Here is an 11,438-nt window from a genome sequence, read left to right on the forward strand (position 1 = left end):
GAACCTCCTTTTTTCACCTTTGGTCCTCCAAAAATCACCCAACTTTGATCAATCATATCTCATTCAATTTTTAAGCTATGAGGGAGTTCTAAGACTTTTTGGAAACCTCAAAGTGTCCTCTACAAGCCACTTTGGAACATATTTTTCATTTGGAGATTTTATCTTGATCATATCTTCTCTGACAAAAACTGCTTTTGAAGGGTGCCTGAAAAGGACCTGTAATCTTTTGCACTGTATCTCTCAAATGAATCATTTCTAGCCCTGGCTTGTGAGAGACAAATTTGTAGATAATCCAATTTCCTTCAACATAGGCTTTGAGTGGGGAATTTTTGATGTTCCATGTGAAAGTTATGCCCAGTCAAAGTTGGGTTGACTTTCTCCTAAGAAACCCTAATTTGAACCTTTGTGTATTTGTTCATCTCTGAGTTTCTATTAATGGAATCATGATCAATCTTTGATCAAATGATGGTTGTACTTCACATACTAGATGTTGACCAAAATTGGGAAGCTTTGACTATGCTCTGGTGGTGGTTGACTTTTTAGGTCAAACCAGTTGACTATGGATCTTCTGGACTTTGGAGTGAGTGGTCTTTGGGACTGAACCCTGAGCTTTGCATCATTGTGAATGGAATATGGGAGGGCAAATTTTGGGGTATGACAGCTGCCCCTGTTCAATCTTCTTGAACCTGAAGAGGTAGAAGACGATTGGACACTAAAATGCCCTGAAATTTGCTTGCGTAGGGAAGGAGATCTGTGGGAGATGGGCTTATAGATGCCATCCATTCGCCTGGTAAGGTACTTGTCTGAAGCATATGCTTTTCAGCCCTGGATTATTTGATTGTATCTTGAGGAGAGAGAGTAATGTCTTACATAAGACTACCTGAAGAGATTCCTGAATAGGGCGTATTGAAGGTTGACGCGGAGAAGCTTAGGCTTCGGACAATGCTTAGGAAGAGTGTCTTGGAGAAGACTAACTGAGGAGTTCTATAAAGAACTGGGTATATCTTAGAAAAGGTTGGATAAACATTTTAAGAAAGTTACCTAGAAAGGCATGATATGTCTTAAACAAGACTCACCTAGAAAAGTGTTTTTTGCAAGGATGCGCTACGTTTTAAACAAAACTATCTAGAAAAGTTCCTATAGAGGACATGAAATGTTTTTAAACAAAACTAACTAAAAAGGTTCCTACAAAGGACACAAGACGTTTTAAACAAAACTACCTAAAAAGATTCCTATAAAGGATATGAAGCGTTTTAAACAAAACTATCTAAAAAGATTCCTATAGAGGGCATGAAATGTTTTTAAACAAAACTATCTAAAAAGATTCCTATAAAGGGCATGAAACGTTTTAAATAAAACTATCTAAAAAGATTCCTATAAAGGATATGAAATGTTTTAAAACAAACTATCTAAAAAGATTCCTATAAAGGATATGAAATGTTTTAAACAAAACTATCTAAAAAGATTCCTATAGAGGATGTGAAACGTTTTTTAACAAAACTGTCTAAAAGGATTCCTATAGAGGATACGAGCGTTTTAAACAGAACTACCTAGAAAGGTTCCTACAAAGGACATGAAACGTTTTAAACAAAACTTCCTAGAAAGGTTCCTATAAAGGGAGTGGAACGTTTTAAACAAAACTACCTAGAAAGGTTCCTATAAAGGACACGAAACGTTTTAAACAAAACTACCTAGAGAGGTTAGGATATGTCTTAAATAAGACTGCTTGGAAAGATTTGGATAATTGTCTTGGACAAGACTACCTGGAGAGGTAAGAAATTCTTTGGTTGCTTCTGGATCGTCTTTGGAGAAAGACTTGGAATGAGGTATTGGAATTGTATCTGTTAAGGTTGAATCGTTGATACGATCGTATTTGCACTGTAATCAGATGATAACATCTTTTTGATTATGAAGTGACCTGAAAAGGTAGCGTTAGTTTTTATGCAATGTCATGATGCATGTACCATGTAATGAGATTCTCAATGAGAATTATGCATGTACGCCTATCCCACACTGCGGGAAGTGAATAGTACAGGCGTGAGAAGATCAAATATGCAACAATGCTCTTTGTATGATGCTAGTATGACTTCCTGAATATCGGAAATTTTGAGAGATGTGCCCCTTGATTTGAAGGAGGGACCTTTCAAGGGAACTCGAATTTCACCATGTCTTGCCTGATATGCATTGCCCCAGTGTTTGAATTCTTGAAAGATATGCCCCTAGTCAATAGGATTCTGGATTGTATGCCCCTGTTCTAGGAAAACCCTCTGAACGTGGTTTCCCCATCTAAGGGTCTTTATCAGGAATGATCGTCTTTGATTAGACCAATTTAGGGGTCTCCTTGATGCTAAGTGTTGGTTTGAATATGAAGCAGATGCTGAGTCATGCGTTTCGGTCGCGCCTGACGGATAGTGATTTGCTGGGTACTCAGAATGGGATGATGTCCTTTTTATGAGACTACCTGGAAAGGTCCTCGAGAAAAATGGGAAATTGTATTAAATAAGACTGTGCTTTAAACAAAGCTCAAAGGATATGTTTATGAGGAGTGTCAAAAATATTCCTATAGAGGACAAGGACTGTTTTTGTGGTGTTTTAAACAAAACTTAGGAAAAGACATCTTGGAGAAGATTACCCCTAGAAAGGACGGTGAATTGTCTTAGAAAAGACTCTGTACTTTAAACAAAGTTTGATAAGGTTTTGAAAGCATAAGAAAAGTTTGAATATGTCTTAAAAGACCAACTGAAAAAGTTAAGAGATGTCTTACAGAAGACTACCTAGAAAAGGTTCGTAGAAAGGAATATGTCCTAGAGAAGACTGTTTGAGAAGGTTTGAAAAAGAGAGATACCTTAAAAGGCTCGTAGAAAGGGTGAGGAGATGTGTCTCTCAAAAGACCATCTGAAAAAGGCTCCTAGAAAGGGTAGGAAGTTTTTTTTTGAACATGTCTTAAAGAAGACTGCATGGATAGATTGAGAAATATCCTATAAAGGTTACTGAGAAGGATGTGAGAATGGTATTGACATCATCTGATATTGAGTGACCTTTGTAACGTGCCCCCAGATAAGGAGCTTGCCCCATGGGCTATTCAGCGTCTTTGAGAGATTCCATGAATCTTGATTAGATTGCCCCATGTAAATGGGATGATGATGAGTTATGCCATGTGTACACATTAGTCATCCCAGTCATGAGTAAGGGATGTTTCTTCTTTTGACAAGCTTTTAAAAGCTACTTCGTCAGTCAGTAGGATTTTTAGCCATTAGCCATGCCCCATGCAACTTCTCCCTGATGTTAACATTTAAATCTATATAGACAAGTGTACTTTGTAATGAAATTCATAAGATGCGAATGCATATGTCTGTCTTGAAAGTTTAAAAACATTTTTGAATAAAACAAAGTTTTTTTTTGTAAGAAAGTGATATCAACTCAAGAGTTATAGTAGACCTTAAGGAGTCGGGATACCTTTGGTAACGCTATGCTTTCGAACTAACCATGCTTCAGTTAGGACTTTTAAGGGTTGTAACGTGGCCTGGTTCACGGTTTAAAGAAACAACAGATAGAGGCTCAAAGTTTATTTGTACCCATCCCCATCTTCGTGATGTTCTCCAGTCCTACGCTCAGTTAACTATGCATTTAGTCTCCAAAAGAATTTGGGAATTGCGACATTGGCATTTATGATGGTTCAAAAACCAAAGGTTTATCTGCAAAGGCAGTCATTCTCCTTTTCTGTAATTTTTCCTTTTGTCGAAGGTACTGTAATACGGTGAACTGACTTTTTATAATCGAAAATGTCGCGGTTAAGCAAGAGTCGCCACCGACTTTTATTTTATCCAAACAAATTCAGAAAGGCAAAAAGAAACAGAAAAAAACCTTTTAAAGAAATCTAAGTTCGGGGGGTAATTTATGCAAAGGGAAGGTGTAAGGCACCCTTTGCATCCATGGTTTTCCATGGGCTCTTAATTGCTTTGCTTGCTCGTTTGTTTTTAGAAAAAAGTAGATGAAAAAAAAAAGTGGACTTTAGCTCGTAAATGAGCGTAGCCAGTTTTCGAAGAATTGTGAGAAAGAATATTAAAGATGAGCATTGCAAGGCAATTAGGGGCAATTACCTTAAACTCAGATGATAGGTCTCTTTTTAGACTTTCAGAATGAAAGGGTCTATCCTTGCCATAAGAGGGCAGGAAGCCTTTCGTTTGGAGGTTGAAGGGTCGTCGAAGCATCCTTTGCCATAAGACTGTCCCATGCCATAGAAGAGCAGGTAGTCTAAGGTAAGGATCAGAATAAGCCTTTTCGTAGGCAGCCAGAAGATACCTCAGCCTTTTTTCGTAGGCAACTTCCGAGGGTCGAGGTCATATTGTGTATCGAAGGCAGCATCATTTAGGGTCGTATGACCTTTAATTATCGAGGCAGCATGGCTGAGGTATCCTCAAATTCGAGGGACGTGGCTTATTCTGCAAAAACACAAAGGCAACAGGCAACAAGGCAACAGAGAGGTTACCCAAAGGGTGCGTGTGTGCAACAATCACGTGATTATATTCAGATATTTATCTTTTAATTAGTTATTCTAATTCAGTTTAAGGCTTGCACTCCCTAAGATTACTAACCACGCAATATATAATAATATAAAGCAATAAAGGGGGCGGGAAATTGTAACCAGCGGATCCCTTATCAGGGTTGACACAAGTAATAATAAAATAGAAAAAATATTTAAGATAGGGTTCAGGGTTACCAGACTCGTAGCTTTGGCAATCATCGAACCCTGAAAAGGCAAACAAAATAAAAATAGGGTGAGTGTATGGCTAATTCAAAGGCGAACATCTCTAACCCTAAAACCTAAAATAAGAAGGTCGAGAAAACACATTGAAATGAGTAAATAAATGAAAGGTACTTAGCTTTTTTGCATTTGATCTGATATGGTTGATCGTCGGGAGAGATCTCAGGGTTAACCCTGAAAAAGGCAAAGGCAAAAGGAAGGAGAGTGGAAGTTGGCACAGTTCAAGAAGTATAAGGGCAAACCCTAAAATCAAAAGGAATCCAAATAGGGTTTAAAATAAAATAAATTAAATACTTAGCTTTGATTGGAAGGTTGATGGGTAAAGGTTTGCCTCGAGCCTCAAGTATTGAACCTGATCAGAGAATTGTAAAAAATATAAGTGTAGGAGAAATTCTATTGACGAGGAAATTAACCCCTAATCAAAATAAAAAGGTAAATAATATTAATAAAAAAGGTTTAGAACTTAGCTTCGTTCTTTTGACGTGGCGCGTAGTCGGAAGATGTTTAATAATAACCCTGAAAAGAAAAACACAAAGAAATATTTTTTCAGTGCATGACTAATTCTCGCAAACCCTAATTAGGCACAAGTTAACCATGGTTAAGAGAATAAATAAAATCAAACCAATTAATTATTGATTTTCAACCTAATTGATTAAATCGGTGAAAATCAGGTTTTGATTAAAAAGTCTAACCCTAACACGTAATTAATCAATTAACAAACTATTTATAATTAATTAAATGGTTTAAACAAATTAAATCAATAAAAATACAATTAAAATAAATAAATATATTTTATTATTTATTATGTTTTTTAGAGAACAAAAACGAAATTAAGTTATATGTAAAAAAAAAAATTTGTTTAAAAGGGTTTTAAAACAAATAAAACCAAATTTTGTAAAAAATAAAGAAATTAAGAAAACTTAGCTGAATATTCTGGTGTGGTTTACTGATGGAGATGCATGGTGGTATTGCAAGCTGGGGGACGTCTGATCATACACTGGCGTTGATCCATTGGTGGAGATGCGAAGGCACATCGTGCACATGCGGAGACGCGTAGTACTGGATCAGAGGACATCCTATAGCACATGAATTAACCAAAAAACAGTCCACCACCAGGGCTCGAACCGGCGCCATGGAGGATGAAGGATCAAACGCGCTACCAACTGGACCGATGGCACTTCATGATTTAGAAACGCGCTCATATAATTCTATCACGTTCTAAGAAAACTGAATTGCAGAATCCGGCGAGACTTCGTCTTCTCCGGCAAGGGTTGTTTTTGCGACCTGTGTAATAACGCAAGAACAACAGCAAACTCCGCCCAGATCCGCTAAAAGTGATGCTACAAATTCAATGGAAAGATTAGTTTTCAATAATAACGCTTGTAGTTATAAAAACGAAAGGATGAGACCTTGATGCTCTACAATGGCACGTCGTCATGCTTGCATCAAAACCTCAATTAAACCAACCAGTCTTCATCAGAACATCGATGTTAACACGAATATATGGGAAAATCGAATTGAAATTGCTTATATATATGAAACCGAAATTAAAGACGTGAAGAGTAAAAAGTCATGAAACCAGAATTGGGGATTTGCGATTTAGAATGATTTGCTTGCTCCTGAACGACTGGGATGCATCATAGTTCCCTGAGGAATTCGTAGGGATGCTTTGTATGACTCAAATAATGCTGGAACTTAGTCTGCAATTTTTCTTCAATGCCGCAGTTGCTTGTTTGCAATTTTTGAGTGGGGGCTCTTTTAAGTGAAAAACCCGAAAAAAAACAATTAGGATTAGTCATCAGTATTTATAAGAAAAAAATAGGTTTAATAGAATAGAGCATAAATCAAAAATTAATTAATATAGTTAAAATTCTAAATCAAACTTTAATTTGATTTTGCTTTTTGCCATATTTAACTAATTATATTGATTTTGTTCTAAAAATAAAAACTCTCCTAATATGAAAATGCAATCAAATCTTTTTGAATATTTTTTATTTTATGATTTTTTTATATTTTTGTGATTTTTTTTTGAAAATAAAATAATGTTAGTAACAAATAAAGGAAAAATGTCAGACGTGAGATTTGAACCCTGGAACCTTGCCCTCGCAAACCTTACTTCATTACCGCCCGAGCTATGTCAATTATTTGAAAAATGACATATAAAAATATATGCGGGCAAATTTTGGGGTATGACAGGTACATAGTAACCTTTTTTCGACTTTGTTATCCCTAACTTTTGCTGAACTGTTTGTTTTAAAACTACAGTCAGTGGGATGCCCCAATTTTGCCTAAGTCTCCTTAATAGGTTTTGACTTAGCAGGCCCTTGTATTGCTTTCTTTTTCTTTGAGGACATTGACTGCCGGACTTAATGATGATGGGGAACCATCGGTGATTATGTTCAAAGGAACAACTTGGAATAATTAAGTTAACTGAGCAGCTACCCTACCCCAGGTTATATATTAAGGGTTTTATTTTGTATGAAGGAAAACTCCTACTTCTTTGGGCTCAAAGGGGTTGACGAGGGATTAACATCCTTATATCTTAGGGATTGAAACAATGCCTGTACATCGTCAACACGGTCTGTTCGAAAGCATAATGTATGAAATTGTGGTACCGTTTTCGTCATTCTCCCTCAAAAGGTGTACAGCCTTAACGAGAGTTGAATATCACAAAGGAGAAGACCAAGTAAAAACACAGTTTTAAATATAGTGAGAACACTAGGAATGAATCAAGACAAACGTAAGCAATGCATTAATGATTGTTGTAAAGTACATAGCATATGTCGTAAGACTAATGTTTAAACAAACGGAAAGAAATTGCGAGTGGAAACAAAACTAATGATCTAAGAAATCCTCCTTCTAGCCACCTATGGCATTGGACTTGTGAGGATCTTCGAACTCAACGAGCCCTTCTTCAATCAAATCTTGGATCTTGTGCTTCAATGGACCACAATCCTCTGTATCATGACCAGGACTATCTGAATGATAAGCGCACCTACCATGATGCTTATACCCGGGAGCGGGGTTAGCCGGAGCTGAGTATGGAGGCAGCAGAGTTATCAGGTTCTGACTGAGCAGACGTTGCAAAGCTTGAGCCAGTGGCATGTACAACGGAGTGAATGATCGTTTCGGCTTGGACCTCCAGGTGCGCTGGCCAGCCTGTTGCTTTTGCTGATCCCTTTGTTGTGATACTGGAGTCTGATTACCCATGACTGCCCCCACAATGTTGGATTCCTTCTTTGCGTCATATGACTTCTTTGGAGGGTAGGAACCTGAGGGTGCCCCTTGTATCTTCCCATTCTTGATTCCATTTTCAATTCTCTCACCAATGACTACCAAGTATGAGAATCCTGAAGATATGCTTCCGACCCTCTTGTCGTAGTATGGTCCTTGCAAGGTGCTCATAAATATGTCCACCAGTTCTTTTTCCATTAGAGGAGGCTGAACTCGAGAAGCCATTTCCCTCCATCTTTGGGCATACTCCTTGAATGATTCATCTTTCTTCTGTGACATATTTTGTAATTGCATTCGATTGTGTGCCATGTCCAAGTTGTACTTGTATTGCTTCAAAAATGTGTTAGCTAGATCATTCCAGCTTCTGATATAGGATTTTTCCAGTTGCATATACCAGTCAATAGATGCTCCGCTTAAACTTTCTTGAAAGAAGTGTATCATCAGTTTTTGATCGTGAGCATAAGCAACCATTTTTCGCACATACATGCGCAAGTGATTCCTCGGGCACGTGGGCCCTTTGTATTTCTCGAAGTCGGGAATCTTGAATTTGTGTGGGATAGGCAAGTCTGAGACCAAACTCATTTCGAAGGTATTCACGTCAAAGACATCGTATCCTTCTACCACTTTTAGTCTCTCTTCTAGCGCCTTGATTTGTTCACTACCCTTGGAGTCTTCCCTAGAGTTAGGAATAGACTGTTGTGTCTGAGGTACTTGGTCTGAGTTGTCCACCTCTTGCACTCCGTATTGTAGATCCAGGTAATCATCGTCCTTAAGGACATTGCTAGCAGGAATGCGAACCGTGCGAGTTGTCCCTTTTGTTTGTGGAGTGGGGACAAATCCTTCTTGGGAGGCCTCTCCTTTCTCTTGGAATTGGATAGCTCTCCTAACAGATCGGGCCTGAGGTTTGTCCTTATCCGGGCCAAAGCCTGAAACAAATCCTAGCAGCGGGTTTTTGTCGTTAGGGATCTCATCCTGAACCAGGGTATCCCCAGACTGAACCTCTTTTGCTTTGTCTTGTTTGTCTAGGAGGGCCTTCATGAATTCTAGCATCTGAGCCATACCTCCTTTAACCTCTTCCACGCTAACCTTTAGTTGATCCACTTCCTCACGAAGGGCGGCTTGATTCTGTTCAAGTTGATCCAATGACTTCTTCTGCTGAAACCTTGTTTGATAATATGGGCGGGATGTTAGATTATCCTTCCCAGTGGTTCCTTGCTCTGGAGATATAAGGGAAATCTTCTCTTAATGCCATGAAAATGATGTGCATGCCATGCATGATATGTATGATATTTTTTCTTTCCCTTTTTTTTGAATAAAATATGATGCAAGAATGCTCATGATAAATGATGAATGAAAAAGAAATAATAAAAATAATGATCAACACATATATATACATATAGCACACAATCACATAAGTTCATAGGTTCGACGTAGCGGCTCTTGGGAGCCAACCTTTTTATAGGGGGTTCTAGAAGGTCTCATGGGGTCGTTCGTAGCCTCCGAGACTTTTTGTCTCTTCGGATTTTAGAACAACTCATTTTATCCATGAGGTTCGAATTTTTGGGGTAGGTTCCCGGAGAGATAAGCTAAGTATCCAGTCCAGCCCTCCACAAAGTCAAGCTTCGTTTCGGACCTTTCCAAATACCTAACCCACTCCGAGTGGAGTTATCAGTGAGACTCGTAAGGCGATTCATGTCCCCTTTTGGTCTCAAAGTTAACTCCCACACTTAGGGTTTTAACATTACATAATATATCCAGCAGTATATAAAAATAAATATTTAACAAAAATATAAATATATTCACATAGACAGTTAAATATAAACATATTATAAATAATTAAAAATTTTTAGACAAAAATGAATAAACAATTTTTAAGAAATAAAAAAAATAATTGTAAACCCTGAAAAAGGCGCGTTAGCCAAACCCTAAAAAGCTGCCAAACCTAAACCCTGCCAAAACCTAAAACCTATAGGAGCATAGTAGTTCACCGAAATAGTTGTCCCCAGCAGAGTCGCCAGCTGTAGCAACCTGCCTAAAAATTTAACTTAGAGAGTCGCCACCTATTCTACCAAGACGAATAGGAAACCTTACGTAGTTGAGAGATCTGGGTAAGATACTATATTCAGGTCGAGGGAAGGTGTTAGGCACCCTCAACCTTTTCCTAAAGGCTAACATTTCAAAGATGCAGGTTTGTGGCAAAATATAAAGAAAAGTGACAAACAGAATAGGGTTAATAATTTTAATCATTGACATGATTAGGGTTTGAAGGAAGGGGACTCGCCTTGTTGCCAAGTGCCTACGTATCTCCTTAGGGAGAATCAGAGTCAACGTAGTTCGGGGGACGGGTTGTACGCCCTTAAGGTTTGAAATTTGATTTGAAGGTTTGAAGGCTTTGAATAGCCTGTCGTAGATAAAAATCTGTATTTGGAGTTTGAAGTTTGAAAAAATGTTTTGAAGTTGTTTTAGATGTTCTGGGCGTACAACCCTGATTTGGCACAATTAACCGCAATGATCAATAGGTTCGATCACCATAGTCAAAAGATTAGGGGTTTTGCACCATTACCAATTCAAATCGATTGATTCGATTATCACTAATAATGAATTAATGTGTTTTTATTATTTTTATGAATTTTACTTTTGTATTGTTACTCCTCATAATCGATTAACACGATTACAAATAATAACAAGTTAAATTTAGAACAAGGCAAGATTAATCATCACAATCAATAAGATGATTGCAACCATTTAATCGAATATAGTTTGAATTTTATTTTAATTAAATAGCGTTTTAATTAAAATCATTGTTGACCATAGCGATTAATCGATTTAATCGGCACGAACAACAAATTAACATTTTAATATAAATATCACATAATAATTTATTTATAAAAATAATTATTATATAATTAATATATATTAAAAGATATTTTAATTAAAACAAAATAAATAATAAAAATTATTTAAGTATATTAGGATTTAGATCCAGTGTGGCAGCTTTGATAGTTCATGGCATGGGGATCAAGTCTGAACTGTTGGATTAAAGAGGGCTAATGAGCTAAGGGTTAGATCTGAGGGGCTTATGGTAGGCTACAGAACTGGCAGCGCATGTGATCAGGATTGAGAAATTCAGAAAAATAAATGTGTGAGGGGAGGCTCGAACCCATAACCTCCCCCTCACACGCGCGCTTCACTACCAACCAACCAAACACGTAATTCTGTTTATGAACTGCATCCATGAAATAATATATGAAACAAAAAAAACTGGGTTAATCAAGCGCGCGAAGGTTCAAATGGACCAACCGTATCTTGCCACCTCATCATCTTCTTCAACAAAACCTGCAAATATTCTTTTTACAGCGCTTGTACAAGCAAGCTGTAAAAACTTATATCTTTTACACCTATCTATCACAAAAACCAACCAAACGCATGCCAAAATCCA

The sequence above is a fragment of the Vicia villosa genome, unplaced genomic scaffold, assembly GCF_029867415.1.
Source record: "Vicia villosa cultivar HV-30 ecotype Madison, WI unplaced genomic scaffold, Vvil1.0 ctg.001617F_1_1, whole genome shotgun sequence".
Lineage (NCBI taxonomy): Eukaryota > Viridiplantae > Streptophyta > Magnoliopsida > Fabales > Fabaceae > Vicia > Vicia villosa.